General features: G+C 38.7%; 1 protein-coding gene across 5 annotated transcripts in view; it reads left to right on the top strand.

Moving 5' to 3' along the window:
• RAPH1 (Ras association (RalGDS/AF-6) and pleckstrin homology domains 1) overlaps window positions 1-23702 on the top strand; it is a 158994-nt gene that overhangs the window by 12128 nt on the left and 123164 nt on the right. The window lies entirely within an intron of this gene.

Raw genomic sequence — 23702 nt, 5'->3', positions numbered from 1 at the left:
GCTGCTCAGTAGTTCTCTGACCCAGCTGCCTGCTTGTAGGAGTTGACCCAAATGTGGTAGCCTTATCTCCTGTTCCCTTTTGAAATTCTCCTTGGTGAAATAACAGCATCATAGGATTGTGAGCTGAGTTACTGAGATCACAAAGGGGATTTTATTGTACTGGTTAAAAGTTTAACACCTCTTTAAGGTCAGTGACTATATTTTGGAGAAAATTTAGTGTCCCTGCCCCTTCAGTTTAGGTATGATAGTTAATATACATCTTTCGAGACATGCTTTCAGTCTTTCAACAGGATCAGAGTTGGCATTGCTTTTATTTCTAGGGTGTAAAAGTTTGATTTTAAAAAAACCCCATACAAACCATTAACACTGTCCTATTTTAGTGTCATAAAAGAGGTTTTTTTAAAAAAGGGCATACATTCAATTGTAAAAAGAAGTTTCTTGTAGGTAATACTCCCCAAGCTTCGGTAAATGTATTCACTTTCATTTCCAGATCATAGCCACCCCCACCCAGGATATTGCTTGTGTCATGACTCATGTTGGCTGACTTTGTCAAATTGGAAGTGGACTTTGGAGTGTTATGTATCCGGCTAAACTGTGGGTGATCTAGAAGAATCAGTTTTTAAAAAAAAATAATTTCCATAACTGAGGTGGGGTTTTTCTTGTAGCTCAGTAATGATGTTCCAAAACAGAGTGACATCGACATGGGAAGCGCATTAGTTTTGCAAAAATTCTGTACTTCCAGATTTGCAATGTTAAGCCTATGCCTTCCTGGTTAATGTCTGAGTTCACTGTTTGTTGCTACTGCTAATCTTTTGTGGCTTAGAATGAAGACTGTTGAATGAGACTACAGTACTTATGAAATTGAGAATTTTATTTTCTATAACTTATCTAATATTTGTCCAAATTTATTTGATTTCAGTATTCAAATTATAAATACTTTTAATGGCTCTCTACTTCTTAGATGGTAATAAAACTATTTTATGGCTGTGGCACTATTACCTTCGGTCCCCTATTCTTGTTTTCACAATATCTCTAGGGACATGGAACAGTTTTTGACTGAGTGCCCCAAGTACCCTCTTACACCCTGCCCATATCTTACTACAGGTATAGTTTCCTTTCCTTGACAGTGAAATTCTCAAGTAAACCTAAGATCAGAATTATCTTACAGTGAAACTTATGGGTGAAAATTTAGTGATAAAAAATCAATAATAATAAATATTAGTTAAAACAGATTTTGTATAAAGTTATATGTAGTCTACTTCTGGGTGTTAGTGTAGTCAGAAAGTGTAAATTTGTAGCTAGATTTAAGATAATATTCAACTTGGGTCTGAGAGCTGAAGTGTGTGGTGTTCCATCATATCTCCAGTTATCTGGCCTATCCTAGAAATGATACCTCTTGCTAGTAATGGGTGTAGGCCGCGTATCCAGTTTTGATTCTCTGAAACCGTTTAACCGTAATGTAGTCCAGGACAAACCATTCAGTACTGTTTCAGAAAGCTGCAGTTAAGACTTCTTTAAGCATCTTTTTCATTTCAGAAAACTGTGATTAAACTAAACATCAGTTTGTCCTGAGCTATGCTTTTCTAGTGTAGACTTGGCCTCTGAATGAAACTACCACCTGTGTCATGCATAACCTCCTTTTCACATTTTTAAGTCTTTTTGAAGTAAAGGTACCGATCTTTTCATTAATATTCCAGTCTTGAAATTCTTTTTTCATTAGTATATTGATAATGAAGTTTGTTCACGTCCTATTCTTGTGTTCAGTGCCCCTCTCCCTAATCCCGATACAATGCTGGGGTGTGTTCCATTCAATATGGAATAAAACTGAACCTTCGTTTTCTTTAATAGGTCATTTTCCCATTTTCTGTCCTTGAATGTATTATTTCAAAAGTTTCTTGAACCTGCATAGGTGTTAACTTTTTCATTGTGTACAGGTTGGGCAGAATAAAGTTAATTTTATATGTTGTTAACCTCATCTCTGGGGGGCTGTGTTGATTTTGAATGCAGGAATTAAGGCATCTCCTTTTTCAATTCCAGTTTAGGTGATTTTGATTTCTGTAATTCCTGTCTGTCACATGTCTTGATGGATAGTGTTCACCTGTGATAAGATGTAAGAAATCTCAAGGGTTAAGAGAATTTTTGCCTAGAGACCATTTAACAAGTCTCTTGTTTCTTATCTACATGGTCACAAATCCTGTTCACTCTTACTTGGCTCCTGATTTTGCATTGTGTGCTTTACATGTTTCCAAAGCAGATTGCCAACTCGGCAGGATGCTTATTTGCTATTAGGAATTTGGTCCATTAAATTTTACATTTTAAAGTACAATTATTAAAACATAACTATCGCAAGAATTTATAATGTCTGTTAAATATTATTATAACAGTAATGGTCACTAATGCAACACTGACCACACATACCCTTAACCTGATGTCTTGGATTTTTTTTTTTAACTGCCTCATTGGAAAAATCAAGAGAGCCATGCTGCTCATACATTTTTGTTCTTGTAATCTTATTAAAGTACTCATCTGCTTTTGTGCCTGTTCTGCACTATCTTTTTGGAGATTGGATGGCAGTGGAACATTTCTTAGTTTACCATCTAGTCCTTGTATCAGTATGTATGTCAAGCTCCTGCTCCCTTGGGATAGAGATTCACTTTTTTTTCCCCTCTTTGCAGTTACTACATCAACTCTGCTTCTAAGTTCAACACATATTCTTGACTCTTTGTTTTGTTTCTGATATCTTCCTCCCTCCTTCCTTTGAAACATGTTTTGGAAGTCTTAACTTAAATCACATTTGTCTGAATTTTCTAGTATCCAAATTGTGTCCCTCTACTTAGTCTCTGTTAAAACAGTATTATTTTAGTTTCTCCCTTAAGTTTAATAGACTTAACCATTTTGCGTTCTCTTACTATTGGGTTAGTAAGAGAGAGGAAAAGTAACCGTGACACTCTCTCTAGCATTTGGAGTAATCAGTTAATTATATAAATATTAATCATTGATTGTGTAAATTCTTTTGAACTGTGTCGTTGACAGCTGTTTGAGAACTCCAAAAGAGTTTCTTGACCTTTTAATCACATAATTGTTATGTTCAGATTCTAAATTTTCATAAAATGTATTAACTAATGCAAATGTCTCCCAGCGGCTTTCTGAACATCTGCAACCATTCCTTTTGTCAGGTATGTTTAGATAACTTAAGAACCTTTCAAACTAATACATTTAGTCAAAATGTATGTACTAAATTCCCTTGGTGAAATTACTCCATTAAGTTTTAAAATTCTTTTAAAAAATTTAAAGAAGCGCAAACAGGCTCAATGATTACTTCCTTGGAGAAAATAAGAATAAACACTTCACAGCCTACCTTATTAATGCATGGCTTAAGACAATGATTTTTCACATGGGTAGATAAGTCTGGCTGACTTGGTTTGATAGGTAAACTAAAATTTACAGACTATTCAAAAAGAGTGATTTATAACTATTGTATTTGGAAACCTTCTATGTTTTGCTTATCAAAATTTCCTAGATTCTGGCATTTCTAGCAATTTAACTTTAGTTAATTATATCTGCACACAAAATTTAAGAGAGACACTTAATAGTAATATGAAGCTTTTTAGGAGAACAGGTGAATGCAGGAGCAATAGTTGTGTGTGCCAGTTTCACTGATATTATTTCTCAGAAACTAAAACCTACTTTGTGGACAGCGGTGGTGGGAGGATCTCTGTTACGAGCAGAGGAGGAGAGTCTGCCTTTTCCTGCACCTCTGTTGAAGTGTGTACTCCCACCCATCAGCAGATGACTTAGTTCTTGGATTTGCTGGCTCTTTGAGAGCAGCTCCATAGAACTGAAAAGATACTTTTCAATTTGAGTTGCAGCAATGGTATGCACACAGTAGAAAAGAAAAATATAAAACAGTAATGAGACTTGCTAGTAGTGTGGGATGTCCTCCTGTTTTCATTTAAAAATAAAAATCCATGATTGTTAAGGATTGGGAATTTGGAAACTCTTTGCCAGAAGGAAAGTATGAGAAGCTTCCTTTCAGTAAGTAAAGAAAGGAGTCGGTATGGAGAAAATTTTGAAGCTCCCACTCCCTTCCAGTTGCTGACAGGGAGAAGGGTGTGAAAGAATGGGGAAATGAGTGAAATTCTTAGATGAGCCACAGAACCCATATTGCTACTTACCTATTAATGTGGAATATGGGTATTTGAGTTTACTGAGTTTTTCTGTACTATTTAAACTACAGTTGGTAATGTATAGGCTTGGAAGGATTAGATTGTTATAGGTAAATGTCAGTAAACATTGATTTCACGCACGAACCAACGAAAAAATATTTCTATTGATGATCAAAATTTACAGGTAGGCAACATAAGAAAAATGTTTAAGAACCTAGAGTTTGATTTAAGGATATTTAGGCTTGTATATTTTGTCATGTGATGTTGACAATTTGTGTTTTAACTGTTATAAAGCTTTCACTTTTTGAATCTCAATGTCTACTGTCATTGAATAATTCTGACCCTCCATTTCCTGTGCTGGTGAGAATTTAAATTGATAAAAATTGAAAACAGTTGTTAAAAATGAGCATTGATATTATCCATTAAAGTTATTTTTAAAAATTTAATTCTGCCAAGCCTAGTAATACAGCAGTGATAAAACTCTAGTTACTGTGATACTGTACTTATTTATGAAAATTAAGTTTTTCTCTTGTAAGAAATGGAGCTAAAAGAAGAAAATGTGGTATACTTGTGCTGTGCAGAGAACTACCAATCCATTGTAACTGTATGGGAGCAACTGATACTACAAGTCAATCCATGGTCTAAAAAGTACCCCCAGAAAAGGCAAACTAAAAATGAATTTAAGAATAACTCATCACTACTTTATATTTACAAATATAAGTTAATGGTAACTTAGTACTTTTGAGTATTTCTGGGAAGGAGTTGTGTTTCTGCTGAGGTTGAAAGTCCAATGCAGAGCAAACAAAACAAACCGGTTCATACTCTGCACTTTCAGATATGTTAGCAAGTGGTTTCACTTCTGAAGTCTCTTCAGTAAGAAATATATTTTTAAGCACTCAGATTATATGCACTTCATCTTCATTACTGTTATTTTATTAATTAGCTTATACATATACCAGTTGATGTCAGTTAGATTGGATAGTATGTCTTCCAAAAGTTGTATGCGTTCTGTTGAGTCAGTCTTTCTGTATGGCTTATGGGGATTTAGCCTGGATCTTCCAAAGGTAATAGCAGGCTTTTTTGAATGGTCATCTACATTGGAGTGTCTTCTGTCTTAAATTATTCTTGAAGGTACAGTAATATACAATAAATAGCATTTCATTATGTGACATTTTATACAATTATAGTTTGGTTTAGCTTACATTATACAAGCTATTTTTTGGTTAGTTGCATTGAAAATATTTTGAAATGAATTTTTCTTGTTCACTTTCTGGCCCAAAGCCTGATTTAGTTAAATACTACTTTATTCTATTTATGTAGACATGTCACTTCATTATCAATGAATATTTAAATTACTTGTCACGTATGTAGTGCTTTCTGTCTGAGCATCTTCGAGTCTTAAAAATGATGAACCAAGTTGTTATAAGAATGGCTGTTCTGGGTCAGACTAATGGTCCATCTAGCCCAGTATCCTGCTTTCTGTGAGTGGTCAGTGCCTGATGTTTCAGAGGGAATGAACAGAACAGGGCAGTTTCAAGTGATCCATCCCCTGTCTTCCAGTCCCCACTTCTGGAGGTCAGAGGTTTAGGGATACCTAGAGCATGGAGTTTTGTCTCTGACCATCTTGGCTAACGGCCATTGGTGGACCTATTCTCCATGAACTTATCTACCGGTAATTCTTTTTTAAGCCAGTTATACTTTTTGGCCTTCACAACATCCCCTGGCAATGAGTTCCATATGTTAAGTGTGCGTTGTGTGAAGAAGTACTTCTTTTTGTTTGTTTTTAAATGTGCTGCCCACTAATTTCATTGGGTTACTTCTGTTTTTTTTTTGTTCTATAAAGGAGTAAATATACTTCCTTATTCGCTTCTCCACTCCATTCATTTTATAGACCTCTATCATATATCCCCCCCCCCTTAGTTGTCTCTCTTATAAAATGAACAGTCCCAGTCTTTTTAATTTCTCCTCATATGGAAACTGTTCCATACCCCTAATTGTTTTTGTTGCCCTTCGCTGTACTTTTTCAAATTCTAATATATATCCTTGTAGACAGGAAAACCAGAACTACATACAGTGTTCAAGATGTGGGGACTACCATGGATTTATATAGTGGCATTATGATATTTTGTTATTATCTTTCCCTTTCCTGATGGTTCCTAACATTGTTAACTTTTTTGAGTGCTACAGTACATTGAGCAGACATTTCAGAGACCTCCAAGATCTTTCTTGAATTGTAATAGCTAATTTAGATCCCATCATTTTGTATATATAGTTGGGATTATTTTTTCCAATATGTGTTGCTTTATACTTCTCAACACTGAATTTCATTTGCCATTTTGTTCCCCAGTCACCTACTTTAGTGAGCCCTTTTGTAACTCTTTAAGTAAATATTATTTATAAGTATTGTTTATGTAGGAGCACTCCCACTTTAATCTCTTAGCAGCCTAAATTAGGACCCGTCTCCTATCTTTCCGTGTCACTGATACCTACATGTACTATGACCACTGGCTGCTTACCATCATCCAACGTAAGTCTGTTCATTGCTTCTGTGAAGTAATGAATGTTGTTTCTATTTTGAAGATGAGATATAGGGGCTCAGATTGGTTAAATGGCTTTCCTAAAATCACAGTATGTGTCTGTGGATGAGCCAGGAACAGAATTCAGACCTCTGGATTCTCAATCCTGTGGATGAAGCACTAGACCATATTTTCTTTTGTAACATCTAAGGGACATAGTGCAGTATACTGTCAGATATGGAAATCTGAGCTGACTTAGAAGAATTAGTCATTGTACTTCATAGGTTTAAAAATGGAAGAGGTAAACTTGAAGTATTCCTTATTTATTCACTACCATACACAGGTGCCAGCTTCCTCCAGGCCCCACCTCCACCTGATCTGTTCTCCCAAGCCTGCACCCCGCCCTGCCTCTTTCCGCCCCCTCCCCTGAGCGCGCTCCATCCCTACTCCTCCCCTTCACCCTACCTCCCAGTGCCTTTTGCATGCTGTGGAACAGCTGATGGTGGCGGACAGGAGGGCCTGGGGCAGGGGAGCTGGCTGCAGGTGGGTGCTAAGCAGGGCTGGCCTTACCATGAGGTGAACTGAGGCAGCCGCCTCAGGTGCCAGACTGTGGGGGAGTGCCTCTAGGACCCAGAGTGTAGAAAATTGTGTCTGCTGCTGGTGCATACGTATTCTCTCTGCTCTAGATGCACAGAGATGGTGGAGTGCTGTGCTGGAGGAAGGAGGGCACAAGAGACATGGCAGGCAGGCAGGAGAAAAGGTGAGAGGGAATAACAGAATGCAGCAGGAGCTGCAGGGAGAGAGAGGAGGAGAAGCCTCTTATGTACCTCTCTAGCACCCCCAGGAGCCTGGACGGATTAACACCAGCTTTTCAGGGAGCTTCCTGTTTCCTGCTGCTTCCCTGAACCCACTAGAGGAGAACAGGCAGTCGGCTGAAGTAGCAGGAGCCAGTTAGGCCCTTTAAGACGCTGATATCTTCCCTCACTCAGGCCCTGCTACGAGCCTGCTTTTTTGTCCCTTTCAACTGAGTTTTGAGAGCCACTATAGCTGGCACAGAACAGCAGTCATGAGTGAAAGAAGAACACGCCCCTCTGGGGCAGCATTCAGAAAAAGAAAGAAAGCAAAGGAAGCTTTTCTATCTGAGCAGGAAGGAGCTCTCCTGAGATACATAAGACACAGATGTTCACGGTGAGCCTTCCAGCCCCAGAGAGGATGTGAGAGGTGAGGAGATGCTTGATCTTCGGGTTAGTCAGAGTGCAGGTGACCTGGCAGCTGCTGCAGCATCCGTATCTCCATCTCAAATGGATGTAACCATGCACATTCCTGAAGAAAAGTGTAGATCAGAGAAGAGTGTGGTGGAGGCGCAAGAAACAGCTGCTGCTGAGTTTAGTTCCTTTAAGTCTAGATGATCCAGGATTGTGGACCCATTTGAGCAGTAGCCTGAGGGACTTCCTTGTACTGCATGGACCACAGCAAGTGAAAAACTTCATGTTCCCCAAAGACAATGAAAATAGAAGTTTCCATCAAACACATTACTGCCGTGAAATCCCCAATGGTGACAGAGTGGAGCGGCCATGGCTTATGTACTCAAAAACCAGAATGCTGCATACTGTTTTTGTTACAAACTCTTCCAGTCTAATGATCCAGCCACATTGGGTTCTACAGGAACAAAGGACTGGAAAAGTCTGGGTAGAAATCTGGCATGCCATGAGAAGGCAGCAAATCACCAGAGAGCATTCCATAGGTGGAAAGAGCTTGAGATGAGACTAAGGTTGAAGGCCACCATAGATGATCAGCATCAAGAGAAGATTGCATCAGTCTCTTTACTGGCAAAATGTTCTGAAAAGGCTCATTGCCATTGTGAGAATGCTTGCTACCCAAAACCTAGCACTGCTTGGAACTTCAGATCAGCTGTATGTGCCAAACAATGGAAACTTCCTTAAAATTGTGGAGTTGGTGGCTGAGTTTGATGCTATACTCCAGGAGCATCTAAGAAGAGTCACCACCCAAGAAATGTACACACACCACTACCTTGGAAAAAAAAAATCAAAATGAGATCATACAGTTACTGGCAACAAAAGTCAAACAGAAGATTGTGGCAGATCTGAAGTCAGCAAGATATTACTCTGTTATTCTGGACTGCACACCTGACATCAGCCATACGGAACAAATGACTTTAATGGTGTGCTTTGTAACAAAAACAGAACTTAGTGAAAATGTCCCTGCAATGGTGACTGTCAGAGAACATTTTCTAAAATGTATTGACATGGATGGTACTACAGGAGCTGGTATGACAAATGTGCTTCTTAAACAGCTGGAAGATACGGGAATTGCTATAGCTGACATGAGAGGTCAGGGCTACGATAATGGTGTCAATGTGAGAGGAAAGAACAGAGGAGTGCAGACACAGATCTGAGCCTTAAACCCTCAAGCTTTTTTTTTTTGTCCCGTGCAGTTCTCATTCATTGAACTTGGGGGTCAGTGATGCAGCATCAGCTTCTAGTGAGGCTGCTGAATTTTTCAATGTAATTCAAAGCATCTATGTATTTTTGCCTGCATCAACTCATGGATGGCAAATTTTGAAGCAACATCTGGGAATATCCTCTCTGATACCGAAAGCACGGAGTGCCACATGATGGGAAAGTCGAGTGGAGGCGATAAAGCCTATCAAACACCAAATTGGGAAGATAGATGATGCCATAGTTCCCATTATGGAGGATAATGCTATGACAGGAACTGTTCGTGGGAGAACAGTGGCAGAGGGAAATGGAATCACCAGAAACATACATAACTTCCAATTCCTGTGTGGCTAAGTGTTGTGCTATGACATACTGTTTGAAATAAATGTTGTAAGCAAGAGACTCCAAGGTGTTGACCTTGATATATCTGGAGCAATGGAACAACTGGACAAAGCAAAGTCATACCTACAGTCTTACCGGTCAGATGAGGGATTTCAAAACATTCTGAAGCGTGCACAGAAGTTGGCAGAAGAATTTCACACTGAAGCTATTTTCCCACCCATTCAAGAATACAAGTCACCGAAGAAAACAACATTTTGATTACGAGGCACGGGATAACCCCGTAAGAGACCCCAAACAACAATTCAAAGTTGAATTCTTTAACCAGGTGCTAGACTGTGCAATACAATCGGTTGAAGAACGTTTCATGCAGCTCAAGGAACACAGCAGTATATTTGGGATGTTGTATGATATTCCAAAACTCCTCACTATACCTGAAGAAGACCTACACCAGCAATGCAGGGCACTAGAAACAGTGTTGACACATGATGACATGCGCAATATTGATGCGAGTGATTTAGGTGATGACCTGAAAGCCCTTTCAAGATGCATTTCAGCAGGATCAACTCCAAAGGCTGTTCTGAAATATATGTGCACAAATGAGATGACCACCCTCTTTCCAAATGCTTTTGTTGCTCTGCGCATACTTCTAACACGTCCTGAAACAGTTGCCAATAGAGAACCCAGCTTCTCTAAGCTGAAGTTAATAAAAACACATCTATGCTCCACAATGACACAGGAGAGCCTGATCGGCCTAGCAATCATCTCAATAGAGCATGAGCTGGCCCAGACTGTGGACCTTCAGGAAGCAGTTCAAATCTTTGCAGCCAAGAAGGCACGGAAAGCACCACTTTGATTATTCAGACAGATAAAAATGCCAGTGTTTACTATGCAGTCAAGAGGTGTTTGAAAGTTAAGTGTTACTTAAAATTTTTGAACAAGGCATTTTAAGTTGTTAGTTCTCCTTTATTGGGGTAGGTAGCAGAGCAGTACCATGAGAGAAGTAGAACAGAAAGGAGGCAGAATTGAGACCTTTCAAAGTTTTGGCCCAAGCAAGGGGGCCTGGCGGTGTTATTCGAGCCCCCCGCCTCAGGTGCCAAAATGTTGTGGGCCGGCCCTGGTGCTAAGCATGCACTACTTTTTTTTTCCCGTAGGGTGCTCCAGGGTTGGAGCACCCACAGAGTCGGCACCTATACCACCATATAAAAAACACTCTCCTTCTTCAATTATTTACTTAAATCAAGCTGCACTCTATTGTAAAGTTTGACATAACATTTAAGTGGTATGTCTGGATTGCCAAATTATATTTGCAAGTTGTTTTGAGACATTTGTTTTATAGTGGTAATAAAAACAAACTACATCTGGATTTTGTGAAAGGCTGAAATCCACAGAGCATGGATATATTTATTGGCCTGCTTGCTGGTTAAGCTACTTTATAGTGATGAACTTCAGAAACTTACTGTAAAACTAGGGTTTTATTTACAGCAGTACTGAAAACCTGATACCCTTGCTGTCCTCTGCCTTTTCGTTCTAACATACAATATTAGAATAGGAATTAGGAATATCGTTTTTCCTTTTATGTAAATTAAGTCTTAAATTTGGAGTTTGTGTGTGAGGGGAGCCAACAAAAGTATTGTGTTACATGCTTAAATTTATCTTAAAACTAATAGTGGTACAGATGTATTCCTCACTACCTCATAATGTGGCTTTTTTATAGCTATAGAAGTCTCAGCTGAACAAATCCTGTGGTTTGGCAGAAGAATCATCATTCCATTCTTGGATTTCACGAACTGTTCAAATATAGATATATGCCTGACTGAAAGTGATCAAAAATGGCAGGACTGTTTAAAAGGACTCCTGGACTACTGAGATGGGAAAAAAATCTTAATGACTCTTGTTTAGAGGTAGCAGTAAGATTCTAAAGTGCTTTTCTGGCCGAATGAGGTTAGAGAAAATTGTAAAATAAAACACTCTGAAATCATGCTGAATGGTACTCCATTTCTCATTCCAGTGTTTTACAAAGTTAGAGGTGCACACAAAATAAGAAATAATACACATGAAGATTTCAAAAATAGTGAAATGCAGAACTAGTAGCACTTTGCTTTATTGTCAGTCTCTCTCTTAGCAAGTCTGAAGTGTTTGCAAACTCAGGGAAATGCTGTTTATTAAAAAAAACACTTAAAGTTCAATTTTAAAAATTGATATGGTTCTATTGCCCTCATTTGTAAAAGGTTGTTTAACTGAAACCTACACTTTGGCTCAAATTTAATCTGCCATGCCCTTTTATTTCAAAGGACTCTGCTAGGAGCTTGTGAATCCACCCTTGTGAGAGCTGGTCTCAACAAATGTCTTGAAGTAGGTAGTGCATTCTAACTGGTGAAGCATTTTTAAAGCCAGCTAAGATATCTAGCTAGCTATAGATAGAGAGCTATAAAATTCTAACCAAGTTTGTAAAATCATACAGCTTTTTCAGGAAACCCCTACAGAATCCACAGTTATGCAGAAATATACTAAGCACTCTTGATCTTAATCAGTTATATGTTCTCCTTAAAAGCTACTCCAGGAAGTGTCTTTGGTATGGTTAACAGCACTAAACAGATGGCTATGCTGTAGGAAAGGAGACCTTTACATTTTCTAGAATTTAGACCCACTAACTGCTTAAAACATTGGACATATTTCTAAGCAAATCCACACTTAATATTCTTCAGTATTTAGGAATTAATTGTTAAAATATGAATAATCCTCAGCAAGCATAATATATACTTAAAAATGTATTTGCCCCCCAAAGCCTTAATTCTTCCAAGGAGAGGGTCAAGGTGGGTGAGATAGTATCTTTTATCGGACTAACTTCTGCTGGTGAGAGAGAAGCTTTCGAGCCACACAAAGCTCTTCTTCAGGTAAGACATTAGCAGTTTTCTTTACTTCTATACTTTTGATGAGCAAGCCGCAAAGGTCTTTTCAAGCACTCAAAGTTAGTGATTGGTACAAAGTATTCATGTGATCTTACATATGGATCCCATGAACAGGTCCTCAATCAGTTAAATGTTCAACAGTTAGTGAAATATTAAATTGTAGTAATACAATAAATGGACACAAATCAGATGTCAAGAATTATAACATTCAAAAACCAGTCGGAGAACACTTCAATCTCTCTGGTCACACGATGTCTGATCTCAAAGTGACTATCCTTCAACAAAAAAACTTCGAAAACAGATTCCAACGAGAGACTGCTGAATTGGAATTAATTTGCAAATTGGATACAATTAACTTAGGCTGAATAGAGACTGGGAATGGTTGAGTTATTATAAAAAGTAACCTATTTCCCCTTGTTTATTACCCCCCCCCCCCCCCCGTTCCTCAGACGTTCTTGTTAAACTCTGGATTTGTGCTGGAAATGGCCCACCTTGATTATCATACACATTGTAAGGAGAGTGATCACTTTAGATAAGCTATTACCAGCAGGAGAGTAGGGTGGGGGGGGAGAGAAAACCTTCTGTAGTGATAAACACCCATTTTTTCATGGTTTGTGTGTATAAAAACATCTGCTGTATTTTCCACAGTGTGCATCCGATGAAGTGAGCTGTAACTCACGAAAGCTTATGCTCAAATAAATTGGTTAGTCTCTAAGGTGCCACAAGTACTCCTTTTCTTTTTGCAAATACAGACTAACACGGCTGCTACTCTGAAAACTTTTACTTCTGTGGCACCTATCATTATAGGATCTCCGGGTGCTTCTTAAATCATGAATTAAACCTCATGACACACCCATGAAGTAGGTATTCTCTCTGTCTGTCTCTCTTGCATGTGCTTGCTCATTTGTTTGGTAACATTTTTCCAATATAAAAGGGTGGATTGTGTGAAGGTCATCATCTGTAAACGGTGCCCATCTGTAATTATGGGGAAATGAGAGATTCATTGGACCTTTGTGCCTCAAAGTCCCACAAGTCTCTCAGAGCTGGAAACATAACCCAGTTTTCCTTTCTCCGAGTCTTGTGCTCTAACCATAAATCCCTCCCTTTAGTAGATGTAAGTTAACTTACTTTCAGATTCATGATGGAATTGATCTCATCTCTTCCTGGAGTTCATATTCACTTATCAGTATTAGAGAAGTTGTTATGGTCTCTTGGCACTGGAATAAAAAATATATTCTCCCAAATTTGCCCTGAGCTTATTTGGATGAAATGTGGTTGATCTGAGTAGCATCTTTCAGGTGAGTTGCTTGGCAAGGGTATCTCTCTTTCAGGAGAGACACTGTGTAATCAGGATAGAGCCTGTTTTTAATCCCTATTTCATTAAACCCCCTTGCTGTATTCACTTTTAAATAAAATGTGTGTATACTAGTTCTTCCTAAAGTGAGACATTTCTGTCAAGACCTGTGCCTGGGGACAGTTCAGTGTCTGGTTCTGATGGAATGCTGTGTGCGGAGTTTTCCAGTTCTAAGGTGCAATGCTTGTAATTGTTAATAGAAGCATAGTTCACACTATGACAATTCTAGAGTTGTCTGTGTTCCCATTATAGGTCTCTATTTTTTTAGCATTTAAGTAGCTTCTTGTTAGAGCGAAGGTTTGCTATTGTCTGAATTTGATCTTCCTCAAGCTGGAAATAATTTCTAGCCAGACTTTAAAAACTGCTTGCTCATATCCTGGGACCAGCATGGCTACTACAATTCTTCTACAGGAAAGCGACTGGCTGAGCTCTCTAGAGATTTTGGGTGCTTCCTTGCACATAGGTGTGTTTCTCAACTACTGGAAAGATATTATTTCTAGTAAAGGACAAGCACTATCAATTTTCTTGACTTCTGAGTTGGTTTTGTTGGTGTTCATGAAATGTGTGGTGCCAGTTGTCTACCTGCACAAGCTGGGAGAGCATACCTTTCACCTGCTTGGATAGCTAGCTGATCACGATCACCCACGCCACTGCGGATCATGTCAAAAGATGAGTTTGTCAACACCAGGATGAGTTGCTAGATTCATCATAAACTACCTACAGACCTGATTTATCTCCAGTAAGTGGAGTACGTAGAAACTGTGCTAGACACAGCTCGATTCCAGTCCTTCCAGACTTGGGACAGGATTCAAGACATCAGTCTGGCTGAAAGGAGAAGAATAAGCCAGTAGGTGACAGCTCACTCTATGCTTCAAATATAGCAGTTCATGGATGCAAGAGGCATATCTCCACATAAATGGACTCTTGAAATCCTCGTGGAAACAAGCCTCAGAGTGGGACGCTTACATTGGATCCAGAGAATGGATAGCCTAGTGACAGTCCAGGGAAAATTTATCATTAGGAATGAGTCCAAATGAGGATGGGGAACCAGGGAATTCTCTTTCAAACAATAGCAGTTGCACAAAAATGTTCTTGATATGAGGATGCATACATATGACATAAGGGCTTTCATAAAGGTGGTATTCCAAAAATTAAGGCTACCATGTTCCACATAAATACTCAAGGAGGTGCATCAGACTTTGGAAGTCCTGCAGTGTGAGACTGGAATCTGTTCCACAAGACATTGATAGTCACCACATATCTGGCAGGGAAAGAAAATAAGACCACAGACTAAGCCGATCAGTGGTACATTGTCATGAGTAGACACATCAGATCTTCTTTCATTGTGTGGGGCGTGCTTTGCCACTCATGTACAATAAATCAGTTTTCCGCTCATGGCACTGTGTGAAAGCTGGCACTAGCAAGTGATGCCTTTCTTCCACTGAGGAAGGAGGATTCGCTACACCCTTCCACCAGTTCCTCTGTTAGCAAAAGTACAAGCAAACCTCAGTGATCTTGGTGGCCCAGACAACTATTCAGTACAGTGCATACAGATCAAAGTGGAACCACTTACTTTGCACAAAAACTGCTCAATTTCGTTCATTCTTTAATAGAATCTAACACACTCAAGTATATTTGGCAACTATTTTGGTTTATCATGAACTAGCTAAATGTAGACAAGGTAGCTCCTTATAGGTTAGATTCATATTGGGCATGACTTTAAAAAAAACAAAACCCCAAACACTTCATTATACCACCCCCAACTCCTGGGAGGGTAATGTTGTTCTGACAAAACTGATGAAAGCTCTCTTGAACTGTTCGGTTCCTGTGAGTTTCTTTTATGGAAGGCTGTCTTTTCCGAAAGAGAGACTTCATTGTTCCTAGAGCTTCAGGACTTGGTTATTATGCACCTTATATCCGATTTTGCAAGGATAAGATGGTGCTGTAGTTTCATCTGAGATTCCTCTCCTGAGTGATGTTGGAGTTCCACTTCATGACACTCTCATCTTGTCCACATCCTTTTCACACCTATACGCCTATCCCCAGTAGTCCATACTCCTTATGCTTGATGTCAGAAGGTAGTTTGGAGTGGACTAAAGAGCTTAAAGTCTTCCCAACTTTTGTTTCTTTTGATACCAGTTTTCTGGACCATGCATGCAAAAGGTCCATCTCTAAATGGACATCTGAGTAAATTTTCTTTTTGGTAAGACCTGTTTGGCCTGAAACTAGAAGGTCATGACAAGACTGCTTTTTTCCTATCAAGGGCATTTTTTTCATAACCGATCACTTGAAATAGGCTTATTTTGGAAGGTTCATCTCCTGTAAACTAAAGAAACTAATTGAAAGATTTGGAAGGTAGTATTTACGTCCTCCAGGGTGGGTGCATGATGGCCAATATGGGGCCTAACTTAAAATCTACCCTGCTGTTGCTATCCTCTGGAATCAAAATTCTTTTACCTGTGGGATTCAAAATTTGTTTGAGCTCTGATTTCAAGTTAAGAATCAAGAGTCCAAGTCCTGCAGGAATTAGATCTTCAGAGAATCCGAGTTAACCCTAAGTAACTTTTCCCTCTTACACTGTGTGGTATGTTTCACATGATAGTTCACATGTGTAAGAGCTTTGAAAGTCTTTCATCTGGAAGTTTCCTAAAGACTTATATTGTGTACTTTCCTTCTAAGCCACAGAGTATAGAGAACACCCGTAGTAGAAATGGTGGGCTTGATGATACCCAATTGGATAAGAACAAATGTATCTTAAAACAATACTGATAGAGAATATTTTTAAAAACTTATATCAGAGATTGATCTTTTGAGACTAGAAGTGCTAAGAGAAATTGTGCATGAATCAGATTTAAATGTATTTCAAGTATTTCAAGCAGATGAAATGCTTTAATATTTAGATTGGTTTCTTACATAAATTTAATTTATTCTGTTCTTCTAGTTAAAGCTGCCTAAATCTTAATTTTGAATACTTTGGAGCGAATTGAATCTCAGGATAAAGAACCAGTTGTGCTCTAATGAAAATGTTAAAAGTTGCAGCTGACCCTATGCTGTCTGCATTCTTCAGCCTTGCAGTGTGGATTTAAATATTTGGTTTTACAACTGAGCATGCTTTCACTGTGTTGTGACATGCCAGAGGGGTTGAAAAAGGCGTAGCCTGTTGACAGCTTCAGCAGCTGCCTGTTCACTTCTAAAATGGGTTGTGCTATTTTTCTTACCCTTAAAGTGTTTTAGCAAGATTCAAGCAATGTTAGGAAAGCGGAATGATCAGATAGTTAAAAGTAGGACTCTTGATTGACTCTGAATTATTTGAAGTATAATATATTAAGCACATGCCGTAAGTCATTACTCACAGTTTTTTTTCTTGTTTTCGTACAAAAACTGGCACTGTTTGAACGTTGTGCGATAAAGTGCTAACAACAAATGTTCAGACTAGCTCCTGTAGCATGGTGGTGTTTTATTGCCTTACGGAACTTAGAATGGATAGATGAACAGTCTAACTACCTAAAGCGTTATATATAGTCAGTGAAAAGAGTCTAAAATGTAGCCTAACTTTGTGCATCGTAGTTGTTACAGTTTACTTGTAACTGTTGAAATTGAGTAGTCATTTTATTATGAATTCTCACTTCTCCTTGTTCTTTACCTCATATTTGTCTTTTGTAACTTGATAAACTGCAGAAGTATTACTTGCCTCTAAAACGTGAGACGTAGAAACATTTTGTCACTGCGGTAAAGTGATATGTGAACATGTGTGTATCCAGTCATCTGTGGATTAAGGCAATGCCATTTTTAACTATCAGTTTTCAAGGTAGAATTGCACTTTAAACTGTACATAGATGATGGCCTGCCTAGGTTTTGTATGTAGCGTAGTGTGGCTTGAAAGCTTGTCTCTCGCTAACAGAAGTTCGTCCAATAAAAAAATATTATCTTAGCCATGTTGTCTCTCTTCCTAGTTTTGGCGTAGTTTGAGAAATAATGTTTAGTATTCATGCCTTCAAGTTATTGCTGAAGTGCTGGATGTATTTTTGTGTAAATTACTGAGGAAATAATCTGCCTAAAACTAATTCGTCCAAACTTATTTTTGGAGGGGAGACTTGCTATGTGTAGAGCTAAATTTTTATCCATGTCTTCGCATTGTGTAAATAATCAGTTGATGTCCTTGTATTACTAATACATTTATAGTGTCTTGAAATATAGGACAGCACTTAAAAAGAGGAAGTGAGGGTTGCCTCAAAGCAGTACTTCAGGAAACAGTAAATGTTGGATTAATTAAATGATTCCATGGTCATCTTTCATCCACATTGTTATGCTGTCACTTCCTTCTCACTGTTTGTTTACTCTGCAGTTTCCCAACTTACTTTATTTCAGAGGTGGGCAAAACATTGTCTTGAATGTGATATTTGTAGATCTTTGGTCCTCATGCTAAGTTCACACAGGATGTATTCATGGTTTCTGGTCTTGATCTTTTGTAATGCTTTTGGTTTAAATTTTACCCCTAAAATCAATTACTAAAAATCACTCCTCATAACACCACATGTGACTTCTCTGTGTATTCAAGGTCATATCTGCTTGCTTCCATGACAAAATATTGCTAGTACTTACTCATGTTAGTACTACAGAGCTAACATTTTAAATGGATTATATTTCTATGTGCTCATCAAAAGAATTATTTACTAAATTTGATTTGCAGAGTAAAATCTGTTTGCAGTTAAACAAGTGTGAGTAGGGTTGTACAGGTATAATTGAGGGCATAAATTGCATTCAGTGGGACTGCAAAAGGTAAAGGAGGACTGTGACAGACCCAGACTAGTGGGGTACAGGAGTCTGGTAGAAGGCAAATATATTGGCCACTGAATGAACAGTTTTGTGTTCCCTGAGTGACCAGAGCAGGGGCTGCCCTGGAGCAATCAGGAACCTGCCAGAACTAATTAAGACAGGCAAGCTAATCAAGACACCTGGAGCCAATTAAGAACTTTCTAGATTCAATTATGGCAGGCAGGCTAATCAGGACACCTGGTTTAAAAAGGACCTCCCATCAGTTAGTAGTGGGGCGTGCCAGGAGCAGGGAGTGAGAAGGCGTGCTGCTGGAAGAGTGAAGAGATCAAGCGTGATCAGGCTTCAGGAGGAAGATCCTGCAGTGAGGACAAGAAGGTGCTGGGGGGAAGACAACGGGGAAGTAGCCTAGGGTGTTGTAGCTGTAAGACATAGGAGGAGTTGACCTGGTCTGTGAGAAACACCAGAAGGGAAGGTCTAAATTGGAAAGGGATCTGCCCTGTCCCCGACCCACTAGGTGGAACACAGAGACTGCGGGGATTGTTCTCAGTTTCCCCCATGCTGGCCAGTGATGAGGTTAGCTGAGTGGATGGCAGGTTTGAGCCACTAGCAAGAGTGGCCAAACTGAGGGCTGCCGTGAATCTCTGAGGCAAGCAAATCTGCCAATAAGCGCAGGACCCACTGAGGCAGAGGAGGAACTTTTGTCATAGGACATAACCTGGCATGCAGAATCTTCATTATTGTCTATCTGTGACCAGGAGAAATCAGCATGACTTTCAGATCCCAAGTTTACTTATCACTGCTGACATGAGAAAAAAAACCTTTTTATTAGGGCTGTCAAGCGATTAAAAAAATTAATTGCAATTAATGGCACAGTTAATAATAGAATACCATTTATTTAAATATTTTTGGGTGTCTTCTCCATTTTCAAATATATTGATTTCCATTACAAAACAGAATACAAAGTATACAGTCCTCACTTTATATTTATTTTTTGATTACCAGTATTTGCACTGTAAAAAAAAAAATAAAGTAGTATTTTTCAATTCACTGAATACAAGTACTGCGGTGCAAATGTAGAATTATGTACAAAAAAACCCTGCACTCAAAAACAAAACAATGTAAAACTTTAGAGCCTATAATTCCACTTAGTCCTACTTCTTGTTCAGCCAATGCGAACATTTGCAGGAGATAATGCTGCCCGCTTTTTGTTTACAGCGTCACCTGAAAGTGAGAACTGGCATTCTCATGGCACTGTTGTAGCTGGCGTCGCAAGATATTTATCTGCCAGATGCTCTAAAGATTCATATGTTCCTTCATGCTTCAGCCACCATTCCAGGGGACGTGCGTCCATACTGATAATGGCTTCTGCTCAATACCAATCCAAAGCAGTGCGGAGAAGGTTGAGTTTCTTTTTTGGTGGTTTGGGTTCTGTAGTTTCTTCATATGCGTGTTGCACATTCAATACCCCGTTCCTCTCAGATTTTGGAAGGCACTTCAGATTCTTAAATCTTGGGTTAAGTGCCGTAGCTATCTTTAGAAATCTCACATTAGTACCTTCTTTGCATTTTGCCAGATCTGCAGTGAAAGTGTTCTTAAAATGAACAGCATGTGCTGGGTCATCATATGAAATATTTGGCAAAATGTGGGTAAAACAGAGCAGGGGACATACAATTCTCCCCCAAGGAGTTCAGTCACAAATTTAATGAGTTTTTTTTAACGAACGTCATCTACATGGAAGCATGTCCTCTGGAATGGTGGCCAAAGCGTGAAGAGGCGTATGAATGTTTACCATATCTGGCACGTAAATACATTGAAATGCCAGCTACAAAAGTGCCATGCAAATACCTGTTCTCGCTTTCTGGTGACATTGCTCATAAGAAGAGGGCAGCATTATCTCCTGTAAATGTAAAAAACTTGTTTGTCTTAGCAATTGGCTGAACAAGAAGTAGGACTGACTGGACTTGTAGGCTCTGAAGTTTTACATTGTTTTGTTTTTGATTGCAGATATGTAACAGAAAAATCTACATTTGTAAATTGCACTTTTACGACAGATATTGCACTATAGTACCTATATGAGGTGAACTGAAAACTAGTATCATTTTTACAGTGCAAGTATTTGTAATAAAAAAATATACACTTTGATTTCAGTTACAACACAGAATACATATATTGTACAGAATATACATATTCATATCCATATATATGAAAATGTAGAAAAACATCCAAAATATTAAATACATTTCAAGTGGAATCCTTCAGTCCTTCAATGTTGTTTTTTAAAATTAAATGTTAGAAATTGACACAGTGTTTCATTTTGGGTTGAAGAAAACATTTTTTTCAGCCCAAAATTATTTTTATTTTTTTTTAATTGTCATCAAATTAAAAAATCAATTATTTGCACAGATCTAACTGTAAATGGAAGAGATTGAGAACTTTAAGTATGAAAACAATTGTAAAGAGGCAGATGGTGCGTTGCCAGACTATCCAGTTGACATTTTGCAGTGCTGTCTTAGGAAAAAGAATTCAGTATTCACATTTTGAGACTCAGTTGAAATAGGGTGTTAATTATTCAAATTCTTTTTTCCTCCCTTTTTAAAGAAAATGAAGTGGGATATTATAGGCCTGTTTAGAAAGGTAATTTGGTTTTGAAATATAAGCCATGGCAATCATAAATAATGAAGATGGGTAACAGAGCGGCAGATGCCCCATGGAAAACCGCAAATGTTTTTCAATTGTAAAATACCTATCAAATATTGGCCAGATCCTCAGCTGTGCAGCTTGGGAGAGTGCAGAGAAAAGGGGACTCAAAGAAACCTCACTGCTCACTGATTGAGATGCTTGCTGTAGGATTGAAACTGCCCTGATGTAATTTAGAGCAGTTTAAAGACTGCTTTAAGCTCTACATTGGCTGCAGTAGTCACCCAGGTGTGGATAAGGCAGAAGTCCGTGTACTCTTTGGCACTCCCCACCCCAACATGCTCCTCATGTGGAGGCAAGAAGATTGGGTGGCATAAGCGGCTACATCAGTTTTACACTCCCTGTGGATTCCCCTCTGTTGGGGAATCCCTTACACAGCATGAAGCAGTTGGAGCTGGCGTTGAGGATCTGATCAGTTTCTGTATTCAGTTTCCTTACCTTTTTTTTTTTTTTTATATTGTCAAAGATACTGGAATTAAAACAGGATCTTTGTGTGAACTTACTATTTAATCCTCTCATAACTCCAGAACCTGCATGTGACTTCACAGATTTAATGCTTTTGAAATTATTGTCCTCCGAAAGAGAGTTGTGACTTCAGATGAAAAATAGGAGCCAAGAATAAACTTTTGACACATCCTGTGTCCTTGCAACTGATCTTTATAAAGAATAAGTGAATAGAAATAAATTCTATTTAGATGACCTCTATTTCCAAGCTTCTTATGAGGCACCAGTAGCTTTAAGAGATTTGGGTTGTATATTATCATTTAGATTGAAAGTCTTCTTTCTGTGAGGATACTGTCTGTAAGGGGCGTAAGGCTATCTGATGATGGAGTGCTGACTGAAATACTTTCTCTCCCTTGTTGTGACATATGTGCAGTTAATTACTTGGCTTGTAATTCTTCACTGTTTCACCCACCGTTATTCTTAAGGAGCGGCTGGCATATACCAGGTTTAGTAATGAGGTCAGTTGGCGACTTGCAAAGTGAAAATATTAAACCAGATTTTGAAAATGCATTTCTAGGCCAGTTCTACACTAGGACATTAGGTGGCTTGGATGTGAAAAATCCACACCCCTGAGCGACACATTAAACCAATTTAAACCCGGTATAGACAGTGCTAAGTTGAAGGGAGAATTCTCCCAATTGACATAGTTACTGCCTCTTGGGGAGGTGGAGTACCATCAGAGAAGATAGCATTTTTGCTGAAGCCCTACAGTGGTGAGACTGCACCTGTGCAGCCGCAGTGCTGCAGTGTTTCAAGGGTAGACCTAGAATCTTTAACTAAAATATGGTTGATGGAAAAATACCTTCCATAATAAGCTATTAAACTCTTGCCTGGTGCGTATGGATGCTCGCTCTATAAATATCAATAAATGAGGCTGACAATATATTGAAAACAAATTGTCCGACAGTGATACCTCTCCCACTTGCTTCCCACATGTGCAGAAGGCTAGGACATCCAAAGGTAGTCAGATTTTGTTTATGGTTCTTTAATGGTAGCTTTTCTTTTCAAAATTTGGATTCACTGGAGTTTGGACTACAGGATGACAGAAGTAGCTAATGTTCTGTTACAGATATGAGCGCACAGGCTTGGCCAGTCGTCTTTACAACAAATCTGCAGAGTTAAGTTTACTGGCAGCTTTGTTGAGAAGGTTCTTGATAACTTCAGTTTTCATTATAGTTTTTTAGCACCTTAGCATCAAGCATTCACTCAGTTGTTAATTCTAGCACTGTTCAGTGAATCTTAAATTTACATTAGCCTTTTAATTAAGATACTATCACTTTTTCGTAATATTATAATTTTATGTGCATGTTGATGCCAATCTACTCAATTGGTTATTTTATTTACTTGGCCCTGATGAAAATGTTAGCTAAATTTTGGCAGGGTTTCAGGGTACTTTTATTTATTCACTCGGCACCTAAATACAAGGCATTGGGTTTGTAATTGTTCATACAACTATGGAACAAAACCCAGACCCCACCACCACAACCCTTTGGGTTTTGCTTCTATCCTCTTTGAATAATAAAGCTATGACTATCTTTAAAATGTAGGTGACACATTGCATTTCATACCTGCGTATATTATAGCATACCTTGAGTTTTCGTTTTAATGTGCTTTTCCTCTCTCAACACTGATATGCCATCACTCCTTTTAGAATGGAGGACTGCATTTGCTTGAGTTCAGTTTGTGGAGGTGTAGGATCTCAATTTAGATTTTGAGGCATCTGTTTTCATTCATTCTGATTGTGTTGTCTCCCATCTACTTGTGCTCAGGCAGCTTGGCACATCCACAGTTGTGAGCTGTGGATAGCTTAAGAAGAGAATGCTTTCTGATCTTGTGCTTTAAAAGGAAGGAGAGTTGAGATGGCTTGTTTCAGCTGTTGGTTATTGAGGAAGTTGTGGCATCCTTTAATCCTTAAGTGGGTGCTACATGTGACAAATCGCCAGGCCAATAATGAAGCGCTTGGAATTCGTTATCTCAGT

This window comes from Lepidochelys kempii, chromosome 11 (genome assembly GCF_965140285.1).
Source record: "Lepidochelys kempii isolate rLepKem1 chromosome 11, rLepKem1.hap1, whole genome shotgun sequence".
Classification (NCBI taxonomy): Eukaryota; Metazoa; Chordata; order Testudines; family Cheloniidae; genus Lepidochelys; species Lepidochelys kempii.
Note: the sequence above shows the minus strand (reverse complement) of the source record. Positions and strands in the feature narration are given on the sequence as shown.